Here is an 18,496-nt window from a genome sequence, read left to right on the forward strand (position 1 = left end):
AGGAAAGGAGATAGCTGCAAAATCTCTGCACACAATGCTTAGTTCTCAGAAGTAAATCATATGTGCCATGTTGTTTCATTTATGTTTATAAGGTTATGTGCCATAGCCGCGGTAATGCTTTCCTATAGTGTAAATGCTAGTTTTAAATATAGGATGTTAGCAGAAAAACTGAAGGAAAGGAGATAGCTGCAAAATCTCTGCACACAATGCTTAGTTCTCAGAAGTAAATCATATGTGCCATGTTGTTTCATTTAGCTTTAAACAGTTAGGTTCTATACCCTCGGTTATTCTTTCCTGTATAGGAAATGCTAGTTCTGGAGATACGAATGTTAGCACAAAAACTGAAGGAAAGGAGATAGCTGCAAAATCTCTGCACACAATGCTTAGTTCTCAGAAGTAAATCATATGTGCCATGTTGTTTCATTTAGGTTCAAAGAGTTAGGTGCTATACCCGCCGTAATGCTTTCCTATAGTGTAAATGCTAGTTTTAGATAGAGGAATGTTAGCACAAAAAATGAAGGAAAGGAGATAGCTGCAAAATCTCTGCACACAATGCTTAGTTCTCAGAAGTAAATCATATGTGCCATGTTGTTTCATTTAGGTTTAAAGAGTTATGTGCCATAGCTGCGGTAATGCTTTCCTATAGTGTAAATGCTAGTTTTAGATATAGGAATGTTAGCACAAAAACTGAAGGAAAGGAGATAGCTGCAAAATCTCTGCACACAATGCTTAGTTCTCCGAAGTAAATCATATGTGCCATGTTCTTACATTTAGGTTCAAAGAGTTAGGTGCTATACCCGCGGTAATGCTTACCTATAGTGTATATTCTAGTTTTAGATAGAGGAATGTTAGCACAAAAACTGAAGGAAAGGAGATAGCTGCAAAATCTCTGCACACAATGCTTAGTTCTCAGAAGTAAATCATATGTGCCATGTTGTGTCATTTAGGTTCAAAGAGTTAGGTGCTATAGCCGCTGTAATGCTTTCCTGTAGTGTAAATGTTAGTTTTAGATTGAGGAATGTTAGCACAAAAACTGAAGGAAAGGAGATAGCTGCAAAATCTCTGCACACAATGCTTAGTTCTCAGAAGTAAATCATATGTGCCATGTTGTTTCATTTATGTTTATAAGGTTATGTGCCATAGCCGCGGTAATGCTTTCCTATAGTGTAAATGCTAGTTTTAGATATAGGAATGTTAGCACAAAAACTGAAGGAAAGGAGATAGTTGCAAAATCTCTGCCCACAATGCTTATTTCTCAGAAGTAAATCATATGTGCCATGTTGTTTCATTTAGGTTTAAACAGGTAGGTGCTATACCCTCGGTTATGCTTTCCTGTATAGGAAAGGCTAGTTCTGGCGACACGAATGTTAGCACAAAAGCTGAAGGAAAGGAGATAGCTGCAAAATCTCTGCACACAATGCTTACTTCTCAGAAGTAAATCATATGTGCCATGTTGTTTCATTTAGCTTTAAACAGTTAGGTGCTATACCCTCGGTTATGCTTTCCTGTATAGGAAATGCTAGTTCTGGAGATACGAATGTAAGCACAAAACCTGAAGGAAAGGAGATAGCTGCAAAATCTCTGCACACAATGCTTAGTTCTCAGAAGTAAATCATATGTGCCATGTTGTTTCATTTAGGTTCAAAGAGTTAGGTGCTATACCCGCGGTAATGCTTTCCTATAGTGTAAAAGCTAGTTTTAGATAGAGGAATGTTAGCACAAAAAATGAAGGAAAGGAGATAGCTGCAAAATCTCTGCACACAATGCTTAGTTCTCAGAGGTAAATCATATGTGCCATGTTGTTTCATTTAGGTTTAAAGAGTTATGTGCCATAGCCGCGGTGATGCTTTCCTATAGTGTAAATGCTAGTTTTAGATATAGGAATGTTAGCACAAAAACTGAAGGAAAGGAGATAGCTGCAAAATCTCTGCACACAATGCTTAGTTCTCAGAAGTAAAGCATATGTGCCATGTTGTTTCATTTAGGTTCAAAGAGTTAGGTGCTATAACCGCTGTAATGCTTTCCTATAGTGTAAATGTTAGTTTTAGATTGAGGAATGTTAGCACAAAAACTGAAGGAAAGGAGATAGCTGCAAAATCTCTGCACACAATGCTTAGTTCTCAGAAGTAAATCATATGTGCCATGTTGTTTCATTTAGCTTTAAACAGTTAGGTTCTATACCCTCGGTTATGCTTTCCTGTATAGGAAATGCTAGTTCTGGAGATACGAATGTTAGCACAAAAACTGAAGGAAAGGAGATAGCTGCAAAATCTCTGCACACAATGCTTAGTTCTCAGAAGTAAATCATATGTGCCATGTTGTTTCATTTAGGTTTAAAGAGTTATGTACCATAGCCGCGGTAATGCTTTCCTATAGTGTAAATGCTAGTTTTAGATATAGGAATGTTAGCACAAAAACTGAAGGAAAGGAGATAGCTGCAAAATCTCTGCACACAATGCTTAGTTCTCCGAAGTAAATCATATGTGCCATGTTCTTTCATTTAGGTTCAAAGAGTTAGGTGCTATACCCGCGGTAATGCTTACCTATAGTGTATATTCTAGTTTTAGATAGAGGAATGTTAGCACAAAAACTGAAGGAAAGGAGATAGCTGCAAAATCTCTGCACACAATGCTTAGTTCTCAGAAGTAAATCATATGTGCCATGTTGTTTCATTTAGGTTCAAAGAGTTAGGTGCTATAGCCGCTGTAATGCTTTCCTATAGTGTAAATGTTAGTTTTAGATTGAGGAATGTTAGCACAAAAACTGAAGGAAAGGAGATAGCTGCAAAATCTCTGCACACAATGCTTATTTCTCAGAAGTAAATCATATGTGCCATGTTGTTTCATTTAGGTTTAAACAGGTAGGTGCTATACCCTCGGTTATGCTTTCCTGTATAGGAAAGGCTAGTTCTGGCGATACGAATGTTAGCACAAAAGCTGAAGGAAAGGAGATAGCTGCAAAATCTCTGCACACAATGCTTAGTTCTCAGAAGTAAATCATATGTGCCATGTTGTTTCATTTAGCTTTAAACAGTTAGGTGCTATACCCTCGGTTATGCTTTCCTGTATAGGAAAAGCTAGTTCTGGAGATACGAATGTAAGCACAAAAACTGAAGGAAAGGAGATAGCTGCAAAATCTCTGCACACAATGCTTAGTTCTCAGAAGTAAATCATATGTGCCATGTTGTTTCATTTAGGTTCAAAGAGTTAGGTGCTATACCCGCGGTAATGCTTTCCTATAGTGTAAATGCTAGTTTTAGTTAGAGGAATGTTAGCACAAAAACTGAAGGAAAGGAGATAGCTGCAAAATATCTGTACACAATGCTTAGATGTCAGAAGTAAATCATATGTGCCATGTTGTTTCATTTAGGTTTAAAGAGTTATGTGCCATAGCCGCGGTAATGCTTTCCTATAGTGTAAATGCTAGTTTTAGTTAGAGGAATGTTAGCACAAAAACTGAAGGAAAGGAGATAGCTGCAAAATCTCTGCACACAATGCTTAGTTCTCAGAAGTAAATCATATGTGCCATGTTGTTTCATTTAGGTTCAAAGAGTTAGCTGCTATAACCGCTGTAATGCTTTCCTATAGTGTAAATGCTAGTTTTAGTTAGAGGAATGTTAGCACAAAAACTGAAGGAAAGGAGATAGCTGCAAAATCTCTGCACACAGTGCTTAGTTCTCAGAAGTAAATCATATGGTCCATGTTGATTCATTTAGGTTTAAAGAGTTAGGTGCTTTACCCGCTTTAATGCTTTCCTATATTGTAAATGCTAGTTTTAAATATAGGATGTTAGCAGAAAAACTGAAGGAAAGGAGATAGCTGCAAAATCTCTGCACACAATGCTTAGTTCTCAGAAGTAAATCATATGTGCCATGTTGTTTCATTTAGCTTTAAACAGTTAGGTTCTATACCCTCGGTTATGCTTTCCTGTATAGGAAATGCTAGTTCTGGAGGTACGAATGTTAGCACAAAAACTGAAGGAAAGGAGATAGCTGCAAAATCTTTGCACACAATGCTTAGTTCTCAGAAGTAAATCATATGTGCCATGTTGTTTCATTTACGTTCAAAGAGTTAGGTGCCATAGCCGCGGTAATGCTTTCCTATAGTGTAAATGCTAGTTTTAGATAGAGGAATGTTAGCACAAAAACTGAAGGAAAGGAGATAGCTGCAAAATCTGTGCACACAATGCTTAGGTCTCCGAAGTAAATCATATGTGCCATGTTCTTTCATTTAGGTTCAAAGAGTTAGGTGCTATACCCGCGGTAATGCTTACCTATAGTGTATATTCTAGTTTTAGATAGAGGAATGTTAGCACAAAAACTGAAGGAAAGGAGATAGCTGCAAAATATCTGCACACAATGCTTAGTTCTCAGAAGTAAATCATATGTGCCATGTTGTTTCATTTAGGTTCAAAGAGTTAGGTGCTATAGCCGCTGTAATGCTTTCCTATAGTGTAAATGTTAGTTTTAGATTGAGGAATGTTAGCACAAAAACTGAAGGAAAGGAGATAGCTGCAAAATCTCTGCACACAATGCTTAGTTCTCAGAAGTAAATCATATGTGCCATGTTGTTTCATTTATGTTTATAAGGTTATGTCCCATAGCCGCGGTAATGCTTTCCTATAGTGTAAATGCTAGTTTTAAATATAGGATGTTAGCAGAAAAACTGAAGGAAAGGAGATAGCTGCAAAATCTCTGCACACAATGCTTAGTTCTCAGAAGTAAATCATATGTGCCATGTTGTTTCATTTAGCTTTAAACAGTTAGGTTCTATACCCTCGGTTATGCTTTCCTGTATAGGAAATGCTAGTTCTGGAGATACGAATGTTAGCACAAAAACTGAAGGAAAGGAGATAGCTGCAAAATCTCTGCACACATTGCTTAGTTCTCAGAAGTAAATCATATGTGCCATGTTGTTTCATTTAGGTTCAAAGAGTTAGGTGCTATACCCGCCGTAATGCTTTCCTATAGTGTAAATGCTAGTTTTAGATAGAGGAATGTTAGCCCAAAAAATGAAGGAAAGGAGATAGCTGCAAAATCTCTGCACACAATGCTTAGTTCTCAGAAGTAAATCATATGTGCCATGTTGTTTCATTTAGGTTTAAAGAGTTATGTGCCATAGCCGCGGTAATGCTTTCCTATAGTGTAAATGCTAGTTTTAGATATAGGAATGTTAGCACAAAAACTGAAGGAAAGGAGATAGCTGCAAAATCTCTGCACACAATGCTTAGTTCTCCGAAGTAAATCATATGTGCCATGCTCTTTCATTTAGGTTCAAAGAGTTAGGTGCTATACCCGCGGTAATGCTTACCTATAGTGTATATTCTAGTTTTAGATAGAGGAATGTTAGCACAAAAACTGAAGGAAAGGAGATAGCTGCAAAATCTCTGCACACAATGCTTAGTTCTCAGAAGTAAATCATATGTGCCATGTTGTTTCATTTAGGTTCAAAGAGTTAGGTGCTATAGCCGCTGTAATGCTTTCCTGTAGTGTAAATGTTAGTTTTAGATTGAGGAATGTTAGCACAAAAACTGAAGGAAAGGAGATAGCTGCAAAATCTCTGCACACAATGCTTAGTTCTCAGAAGTAAATCATATGTGCCATGTTGTTTCATTTATGTTTATAAGGTTATGTGCCATAGCCGCGGTAATGCTTTCCTATAGTGTAAATGCTAGTTTTAGATATAGGAATGTTAGCACAAAAACTGAAGGAAAGGAGATAGTTGCAAAATCTCTGCCCACAATGCTTATTTCTCAGAAGTAAATCATATGTGCCATGTTGTTTCATTTAGGTTTAAACAGGTAGGTGCTATACCCTCGGTTATGCTTTCCTGTATAGGAAAGGCTAGTTCTGGCGACACGAATGTTAGCACAAAAGCTGAAGGAAAGGAGATAGCTGCAAAATCTCTGCACACAATGCTTACTTCTCAGAAGTAAATCATATGTGCCATGTTGTTTCATTTAGCTTTAAACAGTTAGGTGCTATACCCTCGGTTATGCTTTCCTGTATAGGAAATGCTAGTTCTGGAGACACGAATGTAAGCACAAAAACTGAAGGAAAGGAGATAGCTGCAAAATCTCTGCACACAATGCTTAGTACTCAGAAGTAAATCATATGTGCCATGTTGTTTCATTTAGGTTCAAAGAGTTAGGTGCTATACCCGCGGTAATGCTTTCCTATAGCGTAAATGCTAATTTTAGATAGAGGAATGTTAGCACAAAAAATGAAGGAAAGGAGATAGCTGCAAAATCTCTGCACACAATGCTTAGTTCTCAGAAGTAAATCATATGTGCCATGTTGTTTCATTTAGGTTTAAAGAGTTATGTGCCATAGCTGCGGTAATGCTTTCCTATAGTGTAAATGCTAGTTTTAGATATAGGAATGTTAGCACAAAAACTGAAGGAAAGGAGATAGCTGCAAAATCTCTGCACACAATGCTTAGTTCTCCGAAGTAAATCATATGTGCCATGTTCTTACATTTAGGTTCAAAGAGTTAGGTGCTATACCCGCGGTAATGCTTACCTATAGTGTATATTCTAGTTTTAGATAGAGGAATGTTAGCACAAAAACTGAAGGAAAGGAGATAGCTGCAAAATCTCTGCACACAATGCTTAGTTCTCAGAAGTAAATCATATGTGCCATGTCGTGTCATTTAGGTTCAAAGAGTTAGGTGCTATAGCCGCTGTAATGCTTTCCTGTAGTGTAAATGTTAGTTTTAGATTGAGGAATGTTAGCACAAAAACTGAAGGAAAGGAGATAGCTGCAAAATCTCTGCACACAATGCTTAGTTCTCAGAAGTAAATCATATGTGCCATGTTGTTTCATTTATGTTTATAAGGTTATGTGCCATAGCCGCGGTAATGCTTTCCTATAGTGTAAATGCTAGTTTTAGATATAGGAATGTTAGCACAAAAACTGAAGGAAAGGAGATAGTTGCAAAATCTCTGCCCACAATGCTTATTTCTCAGAAGTAAATCATATGTGCCATGTTGTTTCATTTAGGTTTAAACAGGTAGGTGCTATACCCTCGGTTATGCTTTCCTGTATAGGAAAGGCTAGTTCTGGCGACACGAATGTTAGCACAAAAGCTGAAGGAAAGGAGATAGCTGCAAAATCTCTGCACACAATGCTTACTTCTCAGAAGTAAATCATATGTGCCATGTTGTTTCATTTAGCTTTAAACAGTTAGGTGCTATACCCTCGGTTATGCTTTCCTGTATAGGAAATGCTAGTTCTGGAGATACGAATGTAAGCACAAAACCTGAAGGAAAGGAGATAGCTGCAAAATCTCTGCACACAATGCTTAGTTCTCAGAAGTAAATCATATGTGCCATGTTGTTTCATTTAGGTTCAAAGAGTTAGGTGCTATACCCGCGGTAATGCTTTCCTATAGTGTAAAAGCTAGTTTTAGATAGAGGAATGTTAGCACAAAAAATGAAGGAAAGGAGATAGCTGCAAAATCTCTGCACACAATGCTTAGTTCTCAGAGGTAAATCATATGTGCCATGTTGTTTCATTTAGGTTTAAAGAGTTATGTGCCATAGCCGCGGTGATGCTTTCCTATAGTGTAAATGCTAGTTTTAGATATAGGAATGTTAGCACAAAAACTGAAGGAAAGGAGATAGCTGCAAAATCTCTGCACACAATGCTTAGTTCTCAGAAGTAAAGCATATGTGCCATGTTGTTTCATTTAGGTTCAAAGAGTTAGGTGCTATAACCGCTGTAATGCTTTCCTATAGTGTAAATGTTAGTTTTAGATTGAGGAATGTTAGCACAAAAACTGAAGGAAAGGAGATAGCTGCAAAATCTCTGCACACAATGCTTAGTTCTCAGAAGTAAATCATATGTGCCATGTTGTTTCATTTAGCTTTAAACAGTTAGGTTCTATACCCTCGGTTATGCTTTCCTGTATAGGAAATGCTAGTTCTGGAGATACGAATGTTAGCACAAAAACTGAAGGAAAGGAGATAGCTGCAAAATCTCTGCACACAATGCTTAGTTCTCAGAAGTAAATCATATGTGCCATGTTGTTTCATTTAGGTTTAAAGAGTTATGTACCATAGCCGCGGTAATGCTTTCCTATAGTGTAAATGCTAGTTTTAGATATAGGAATGTTAGCACAAAAACTGAAGGAAAGGAGATAGCTGCAAAATCTCTGCACACAATGCTTAGTTCTCCGAAGTAAATCATATGTGCCATGTTCTTTCATTTAGGTTCAAAGAGTTAGGTGCTATACCCGCGGTAATGCTTACCTATAGTGTATATTCTAGTTTTAGATAGAGGAATGTTAGCACAAAAACTGAAGGAAAGGAGATAGCTGCAAAATCTCTGCACACAATGCTTAGTTCTCAGAAGTAAATCATATGTGCCATGTTGTTTCATTTAGGTTCAAAGAGTTAGGTGCTATAGCCGCTGTAATGCTTTCCTATAGTGTAAATGTTAGTTTTAGATTGAGGAATGTTAGCACAAAAACTGAAGGAAAGGAGATAGCTGCAAAATCTCTGCACACAATGCTTATTTCTCAGAAGTAAATCATATGTGCCATGTTGTTTCATTTAGGTTTAAACAGGTAGGTGCTATACCCTCGGTTATGCTTTCCTGTATAGGAAAGGCTAGTTCTGGCGATACGAATGTTAGCACAAAAGCTGAAGGAAAGGAGATAGCTGCAAAATCTCTGCACACAATGCTTAGTTCTCAGAAGTAAATCATATGTGCCATGTTGTTTCATTTAGCTTTAAACAGTTAGGTGCTATACCCTCGGTTATGCTTTCCTGTATAGGAAAAGCTAGTTCTGGAGATACGAATGTAAGCACAAAAACTGAAGGAAAGGAGATAGCTGCAAAATCTCTGCACACAATGCTTAGTTCTCAGAAGTAAATCATATGTGCCATGTTGTTTCATTTAGGTTCAAAGAGTTAGGTGCTATACCCGCGGTAATGCTTTCCTATAGTGTAAATGCTAGTTTTAGTTAGAGGAATGTTAGCACAAAAACTGAAGGAAAGGAGATAGCTGCAAAATATCTGTACACAATGCTTAGATGTCAGAAGTAAATCATATGTGCCATGTTGTTTCATTTAGGTTTAAAGAGTTATGTGCCATAGCCGCGGTAATGCTTTCCTATAGTGTAAATGCTAGTTTTAGTTAGAGGAATGTTAGCACAAAAACTGAAGGAAAGGAGATAGCTGCAAAATCTCTGCACACAATGCTTAGTTCTCAGAAGTAAATCATATGTGCCATGTTGTTTCATTTAGGTTCAAAGAGTTAGCTGCTATAACCGCTGTAATGCTTTCCTATAGTGTAAATGCTAGTTTTAGTTAGAGGAATGTTAGCACAAAAACTGAAGGAAAGGAGATAGCTGCAAAATCTCTGCACACAGTGCTTAGTTCTCAGAAGTAAATCATATGGTCCATGTTGATTCATTTAGGTTTAAAGAGTTAGGTGCTTTACCCGCTTTAATGCTTTCCTATATTGTAAATGCTAGTTTTAAATATAGGATGTTAGCAGAAAAACTGAAGGAAAGGAGATAGCTGCAAAATCTCTGCACACAATGCTTAGTTCTCAGAAGTAAATCATATGTGCCATGTTGTTTCATTTAGCTTTAAACAGTTAGGTTCTATACCCTCGGTTATGCTTTCCTGTATAGGAAATGCTAGTTCTGGAGGTACGAATGTTAGCACAAAAACTGAAGGAAAGGAGATAGCTGCAAAATCTTTGCACACAATGCTTAGTTCTCAGAAGTAAATCATATGTGCCATGTTGTTTCATTTACGTTCAAAGAGTTAGGTGCCATAGCCGCGGTAATGCTTTCCTATAGTGTAAATGCTAGTTTTAGATAGAGGAATGTTAGCACAAAAACTGAAGGAAAGGAGATAGCTGCAAAATCTGTGCACACAATGCTTAGGTCTCCGAAGTAAATCATGTGTGCCATGTTCTTTCATTTAGGTTCAAAGAGTTAGGTGCTATACCCGCGGTAATGCTTACCTATAGTGTATATTCTAGTTTTAGATAGAGGAATGTTAGCACAAAAACTGAAGGAAAGGAGATAGCTGCAAAATATCTGCACACAATGCTTAGTTCTCAGAAGTAAATCATATGTGCCATGTTGTTTCATTTAGGTTCAAAGAGTTAGGTGCTATAGCCGCTGTAATGCTTTCCTATAGTGTAAATGTTAGTTTTAGATTGAGGAATGTTAGCACAAAAACTGAAGGAAAGGAGATAGCTGCAAAATCTCTGCACACAATGCTTAGTTCTCAGAAGTAAATCATATGTGCCATGTTGTTTCATTTATGTTTATAAGGTTATGTCCCATAGCCGCGGTAATGCTTTCCTATAGTGTAAATGCTAGTTTTAAATATAGGATGTTAGCAGAAAAACTGAAGGAAAGGAGATAGCTGCAAAATCTCTGCACACAATGCTTAGTTCTCAGAAGTAAATCATATGTGCCATGTTGTTTCATTTAGCTTTAAACAGTTAGGTTCTATACCCTCGGTTATGCTTTCCTGTATAGGAAATGCTAGTTCTGGAGATACGAATGTTAGCACAAAAACTGAAGGAAAGGAAATAGCTGCAAAATCTCTGCACACATTGCTTAGTTCTCAGAAGTAAATCATATGTGCCATGTTGTTTCATTTAGGTTCAAAGAGTTAGGTGCTATACCCGCCGTAATGCTTTCCTATAGTGTAAATGCTAGTTTTAGATAGAGGAATGTTAGCACAAAAAATGAAGGAAAGGAGATAGCTGCAAAATCTCTGCACACAATGCTTAGTTCTCAGAAGTAAATCATATGTGCCATGTTGTTTCATTTAGGTTTAAAGAGTTATGTGCCATAGCCGCGGTAATGCTTTCCTATAGTGTAAATGCTAGTTTTAGATATAGGAATGTTAGCACAAAAACTGAAGGAAAGGAGATAGCTGCAAAATCTCTGCACACAATGCTTAGTTCTCCGAAGTAAATCATATGTGCCATGCTCTTTCATTTAGGTTCAAAGAGTTAGGTGCTATACCCGCGGTAATGCTTACCTATAGTGTATATTCTAGTTTTAGATAGAGGAATGTTAGCACAAAAACTGAAGGAAAGGAGATAGCTGCAAAATCTCTGCACACAATGCTTAGTTCTCAGAAGTAAATCATATGTGCCATGTTGTTTCATTTAGGTTCAAAGAGTTAGGTGCTATAGCCGCTGTAATGCTTTCCTGTAGTGTAAATGTTAGTTTTAGATTGAGGAATGTTAGCACAAAAACTGAAGGAAAGGAGATAGCTGCAAAATCTCTGCACACAATGCTTAGTTCTCAGAAGTAAATCATATGTGCCATGTTGTTTCATTTATGTTTATAAGGTTATGTGCCATAGCCGCGGTAATGCTTTCCTATAGTGTAAATGCTAGTTTTAGATATAGGAATGTTAGCACAAAAACTGAAGGAAAGGAGATAGTTGCAAAATCTCTGCCCACAATGCTTATTTCTCAGAAGTAAATCATATGTGCCATGTTGTTTCATTTAGGTTTAAACAGGTAGGTGCTATACCCTCGGTTATGCTTTCCTGTATAGGAAAGGCTAGTTCTGGCGACACGAATGTTAGCACAAAAGCTGAAGGAAAGGAGATAGCTGCAAAATCTCTGCACACAATGCTTACTTCTCAGAAGTAAATCATATGTGCCATGTTGTTTCATTTAGCTTTAAACAGTTAGGTGCTATACCCTCGGTTATGCTTTCCTGTATAGGAAATGCTAGTTCTGGAGACACGAATGTAAGCACAAAAACTGAAGGAAAGGAGATAGCTGCAAAATCTCTGCACACAATGCTTAGTACTCAGAAGTAAATCATATGTGCCATGTTGTTTCATTTAGGTTCAAAGAGTTAGGTGCTATACCCGCGGTAATGCTTTCCTATAGCGTAAATGCTAATTTTAGATAGAGGAATGTTAGCACAAAAAATGAAGGAAAGGAGATAGCTGCAAAATCTCTGCACACAATGCTTAGTTCTCAGAGGTAAATCATATGTGCCATGTTGTTTCATTTAGGTTTAAAGAGTTATGTGCCATAGCCGCGGTGATGCTTTCCTATAGTGTAAATGCTAGTTTTAGATATAGGAATGTTAGCACAAAAACTGAAGGAAAGGAGATAGCTGCAAAATCTCTGCACACAATGCTTAGTTCTCAGAAGTAAATCATATGTGCCATGTTGTTTCATTTAGCTTTAAACAGGTAGGTGCTATACCCTCGGTTATGCTTTCCTGTATAGGAAAGGCTCGTTCTGGAGATACGAATGTTAGCACAAATGCTGAAGGAAAGGAGATAGCTGCAAAATCTCTGCACACAATGCTTAGTTCTCAGAAGTAAATCATATGTGCCATGTTGTTTCATTTAGGTTCAAAGAGTTAGGTGCTATACCTGCGGTAATGTTTTCCTATAGTGTAAATGCTAGTTTTAGATATAGGAATGTTAGCACAAAAACTGAAGGAAAGGAGATAGCTGCAAAATCTCTGCACACAATGCTTAGTTCTCAGAAGAAAATCATATGTGCCATGTTGTTTCACATAGGTTTAAAGAGTAAGGTGCTATACCCTTGGTAATGCTTTCCTGTATAGGAAAAGCTAGTTCTGGAGATACGAATGTTAGCACAAATACTGAAGGAAAGGAGATAGCTGCAAAATCTCTGCACACAATGCATATTACTAGGAAGTAAATCATATGTGCCATGTTGTTTCATTTAGGTTTAAACAGGTAGGTGCTATACCCTGGGTTATGCTTTCCTGTATAGGAAATGCTAGTTCTGGAGATACGAATGTTAGCACAAAAACTGAAGGAAAGGAGATAGCTGCAAAATCTCTGCACACAATGCTTATTTCTCAGAAGTAAATCATATGTGCCATGTTGTTTCATTTAGGTTTAAACAGGTAGGTGCTATACCCTCGGTTATGCTTTCCTGTATAGGAAAGGCTAGTTCTGGAGATACGAATGTTAGCACAAAAGCTGAAGGAAAGGAGATAGCTGCAAAATCTCTGCACACAATGCCTAGTTCTCAGAAGTAAATCATATGTGCCATGTTGTTTCATTTAGCTTTAAACAGTTAGGTGCTATACCCTCGGTTATGCTTTCCTGTATAGGAAATGCTAGTTCTGGAGATACGAATGTAAGCACAAAAACTGAAGGAAAGGAGATAGCTGCAAAATCTCTGCACACAATGCTTAGTTCTCAGAGGTAAATCATATGTGCCATGTTGTTTCATTTAGGTTTAAAGGGTTATGTGCTATAGCCGCGGTGATGCTTTCCTATAGTGTAAATGCTAGTTTTAGATATAGGAATGTTAGCACAAAAACTGAAGGAAAGGAGATAGCTGCAAAATCTCTGCACACAATGCTTAGTTCTCAGAAGTAAATCATATGTGCCATGTTGTTTCATTTAGGTTCAAAGAGTTAGGTGCTATAACCGCTGTAATGCTTTCCTATAGTGTAAATGTTAGTTTTAGATTGAGGAATGTTAGCACAAAAACTGAAGGAAAGGAGATAGCTGCAAAATCTCTGCACACAATGCTTAGTTCTCAGAAGTAAATCATATGTGCCATGTTGTTTCATTTAGCTTTAAACAGTTAGGTTCTATACCCTCGGTTATGGTTTCCTGTATAGGAAATGCTAGTTCTGGAGATACGAATGTTAGCACAAAAACTGAAGGAAAGGAGATAGCTGCAAAATCTCTGCACACAATGCTTAGTTCTCAGAAGTAAATCATATGTGCCATGTTGTTTCATTTAGGTTTAAAGAGTTATGTACCATAGCCGCGGTAATGCTTTCCTATAGTGTAAATGCTAGTTTTAGATATAGGAATGTTAGCACAAAAACTGAAGGAAAGGAGATAGCTGCAAAATCTCTGCACACAATGCTTAGTTCTCCGAAGTAAATCATATGTGCCATGTTCTTTCATTTAGGTTCAAAGAGTTAGGTGCTATACCCGCGGTAATGCTTACCTATAGTGTATATTCTAGTTTTAGATAGAGGAATGTTAGCACAAAAACTGAAGGAAAGGAGATAGCTGCAAAATCTCTGCACACAATGCTTAGTTCTCAGAAGTAAATCATATGTGCCCTGTTGTTTCATTTAGGTTCAAAGAGTTAGGTGCTATAGCCGCTGTAATGCTTTCCTATAGTGTAAATGTTAGTTTTAGATTGAGGAATGTTAGCACAAAAACTGAAGGAAAGGAGATAGCTGCAAAATCTCTGCACACAATGCTTATTTCTCAGAAGTAAATCATATGTGCCATGTTGTTTCATTTAGGTTTAAACAGGTAGGTGCTATACCCTCGGTTATGCTTTCCTGTATAGGAAAGGCTAGTTCTGGCGATACGAATGTTAGCACAAAAGCTGAAGGAAAGGAGATAGCTGCAAAATCTCTGCACACAATGCTTAGTTCTCAGAAGTAAATCATATGTGCCATGTTGTTTCATTTAGCTTTAAACAGTTAGGTGCTATACCCTCGGTTATGCTTTCCTGTATAGGAAAAGCTAGTTCTGGAGATACGAATGTAAGCACAAAAACTGAAGGAAAGGAGATAGCTGCAAAATCTCTGCACACAATGCTTAGTTCTCAGAAGTAAATCATATGTGCCATGTTGTTTCATTTAGGTTCAAAGAGTTAGGTGCTATACCCGCGGTAATGCTTTCCTATAGTGTTAATGCTAGTTTTAGATAGAGGAATGTTAGCACAAAAAATGAAGGAAAGGAGATAGCTGCAAAATCTCTGCACACAATGCTTAGTTCTCAGAGGTAAATCATATGTGCCAGGTTGTTTCATTTAGGTTTAAAGTGTTATGTGCCATAGCCGCGGTGATGCTTTCCTATAGTGTAAATGCTAGTTTTAGATATAGGAATGTTAGCACAAAAACTGAAGGAAAGGAGATAGCTGCAAAATCTCTGCACACAATGCTTAGTTCTCAGAAGTAAATCATATGTGCCATGTTGTTTCATTTAGCTTTAAACAGGTAGGTGCTATACCCTCGGTTATGCTTTCCTGTATAGGAAAGGCTCGTTCTGGAGATACGAATGTTAGCACAAATGCTGAAGGAAAGGAGATAGCTGCAAAATCTCTGCACACAATGCTTAGTTCTCAGAAGTAAATCATATGTGCCATGTTGTTTCATTTAGGTTCAAAGAGTTAGGTGCTATACCTGCGGTAATGTTTTCCTATAGTGTAAATGCTAGTTTTAGATATAGGAATGTTAGCACAAAAACTGAAGGAAAGGAGATAGCTGCAAAATCTCTGCACACAATGCTTAGTTCTCAGAAGAAAATCATATGTGCCATGTTGTTTCACATAGGTTTAAAGAGTTAGGTGCTATACCCTTGGTAATGCTTTCCTGTATAGGAAATGCTAGTTCTGGAGATACGAATGTTAGCACAAAAACTGAAGGAAAGGAGATAGCTGCAAAATCTCTGCACACAATGCATATTACTCAGAAGTAAATCATATGTGCCATGTTGATTCATTTAGGTTTAAACAGGTACGTGCTATACCCTGGGTTATGCTTTCCTGTATAGGAAATGCTAGTTCTGGAGATACGAATGTTAGCACAAAAACTGAAGGAAAGGAGATAGCTGCAAAATCTCTGCACACAATGCTTAGTTCTCAGAGGTAAATCATATGTGCCATGTTGTTTCATTTAGGTTTAAAGAGTTATGTGCCATAGCCGCGGTGATGCTTTCCTATAGTGTAAATGCTAGTTTTAGATATAGGAATGTTAGCACAAAAACTGAAGGAAAGGAGATAGCTGCAAAATCTCTGCACACAATGCTTAGTTCTCAGAAGTAAATCATATGTGCCATGTCGTATCATTTAGGTTGAAAGAGTTAGGTGCTATACCCGCCGTAATGCTTTCCGATAGTGTAAATGCTAGTTTTAGATATAGGAATGTTAGCACAAAAAGGGAAGGAAAGGAGATACCTGCAAAATCTCTGCACACAATGCTTAGTTCTCAGAAGTAAATCATATGTGCCATGTTGTTTCATTTAGCTTTAAACAGTTAGGTGCTATACCCTCGGTTATGCTTTCCTGTATAGGAAATGCTAGTTCTGGAGATGGGAATGTTAGCACAAAAACTGAATTAAAGGAGATAGCTGCAAACTCTCTGCACACAATTCTTAGTTCTCAGAAGTAAATCATATGTGCCATGTTGTTTCATTTATTTTCAAAGAGTTAGGTGCTATACCCGCGGTAATGCTTTCCTATAGTGTAAATGCTAGTTTTCGATATAGGTATGTTAGCAGAAAAACTGAAGGAAAGGAGATAGCTGCAAAATCTTTGCACACAATTCTTAGTTCTCAGAAGAAAATCATATGTGCCATGTTGTTTCACTTAGGTTTAAAGTGTTAGGGGCTATACCCTCTGTTATGCTTTCCTGTATAGGAAATGCTAGTTCTGGAGATACGAATGTTAGCACAAAAACTGAAGGAAAGGAGATAGCTGCAAAATCTCTGCACACAATGCTTACTTCTCAGAATTAATCATATGTGCCATGTTGTTCCATTTAGGTTTAAAGAGTTAGGTGCTATACCCTCGGTTATGCTTTCCTGTACAGGAAATGCTAGTTCTGGAGATACGAATGTTAGCACAAAAACTGAAGGAAAGGAGATAGCTGCAAAATTTCTCCACACAATCCTTAGTTCTCAGAAGTAAATCATATGTGCCATGTTGTTTCATTTAGGTTCAAAGAGTTAGGTGCTATACCCGTGGTAATGCTTTCCTATAGTGTAAATGCTAGTTTTAGATATAGGAATGTTAGCACAAAAACTGAAGGAAAGGAGATAGCTGCAAACTCTAAACACAATGCTTATTTCTCAGAAGTAAATCATATGTGCCATGTTGTTTCATTTAGGTTTAAACAGTTAGGTGCTATACCCTCGGTTATGCTTTCCTGTATAGAAAATGGTAGTTCTGGAGATACGAATGTTAGCACAAAAACTGAAGGAAAGGAGATAGCTGCAAAATCTCTGCACACAATGCTTAGTTCTCAGAAGTAAATCATATGTGCCATGTTGTTTCATTTAGGTTTAAACAGTTAGGTGCTATACCCTCGATTATGCTTTCCTGTATAGGAAATGCTAGTTCTGGAGATACGAATGTTAGCACAAAAACTGAAGGAAAGGAGATAGCTGCAAAATCTCTGCACACAATGCTTAGTTCCCAGAAGTAAATCATATGTGCCTTGTTCTTTCATTTAGGTTCAAAGAGTTAGGTGCTATACCCGCGGTAATGGTTTCCTATAGTGTAAATGCTAGTTTTAGTTAGAGGAATGTTAGCACAAAAACTGAAGGAAAGGAGATAGCTGCAAAATATCTGTACACAATGCTTAGATGTCAGAAGTAAATCATATGTGCCATGTTGTTTCATTTAGGTTTAAAGAGTTATGTGCCATAGCCGCGGTAATGCTTTCCTATAGTGTAAATGCTAGTTTTAGTTAGAGGAATGTTAGCACAAAAACTGAAGGAAAGGAGATAGCTGCAAAATCTCTGCACACAATGCTTAGTTCTCAGAAGTAAATCATATGTGCCATGTTGTTTCATTTAGGTTTATAGAGTTATGTGCCTTAGCCGCGGTAATGCTTTCCTACAGTGTAAATGCTGGTTTTAGATATAGGAATGTTAGCACAAAAACTGAAGGAAAGGAGATAGCTGCAAAATATCTGCACGCAATGCATATTTCTCAGAAGTAAATCATATGTGCCATGTTGTTTCATTTAGGTTTAAACAGTTAGGTGCTATACCCTCAGTTATGCTTTCCTGTATAAGAAATGCTAGTTCTGGAGATACGAATGTTAGCACAAAAACTGAAGGAAAGGAGATAGCTGCAAAAGCTCTGCACGCAATGCTTACTTCTCAGAAGTAAATCATATGGTCCATGTTGTTTCCTTTAGGTTTAAAGAGTTAGGTGCTATACCCGCTTTAATGTTTTCCTATAGTGTAAATGGTAGTTTTAGATATAGGAATGTTAGCAGAAAAACTGAAGGAAAGGAGATAGCTGCAAAATCTCTGCACACAATGCTTAGTTCTCAGAAGTAAATCATATGTGCCATGTTGTTTCACTTAGGTCTAAAAAGTTAGGTGCTATTCCCTCGGTTATGCTTTCCTGTATAGGAAATGCTAGTTCTGGAGATATGAATGTTAGCACAAAAACTGAAGGAAAGGAGATAGGTGCAAAATCTCTGCACACAATGCTTAATTCTCAGAAGTAAATCATATGTGCCATGTTGTTCCATTTAGGTTTACAGAGTTAGGTGCTATACCCTCGGTTATCCTTTCCTGTACAGGAAATGCTAGTTCTGGAGATACGAATGTTAGCACAAAAACTGAAGGAAAGGAGATAGCTGTAAAATCTCTGCACTCAGTGCTGAGTTCTCAGAAGTAAATCATATGGTCCATGTTGTTTCATTTAGTTTTAAAGAGTTAGGTGCTTTACCCGCTTTAATCCTTTCCTATAGTGTAAATGAGAGTTTTAGATATAGGAATGTTAGCACAA

This window comes from Dasypus novemcinctus, chromosome 19, assembly GCF_030445035.2.
Source record: "Dasypus novemcinctus isolate mDasNov1 chromosome 19, mDasNov1.1.hap2, whole genome shotgun sequence".
Lineage (NCBI taxonomy): Eukaryota > Metazoa > Chordata > Mammalia > Cingulata > Dasypodidae > Dasypus > Dasypus novemcinctus.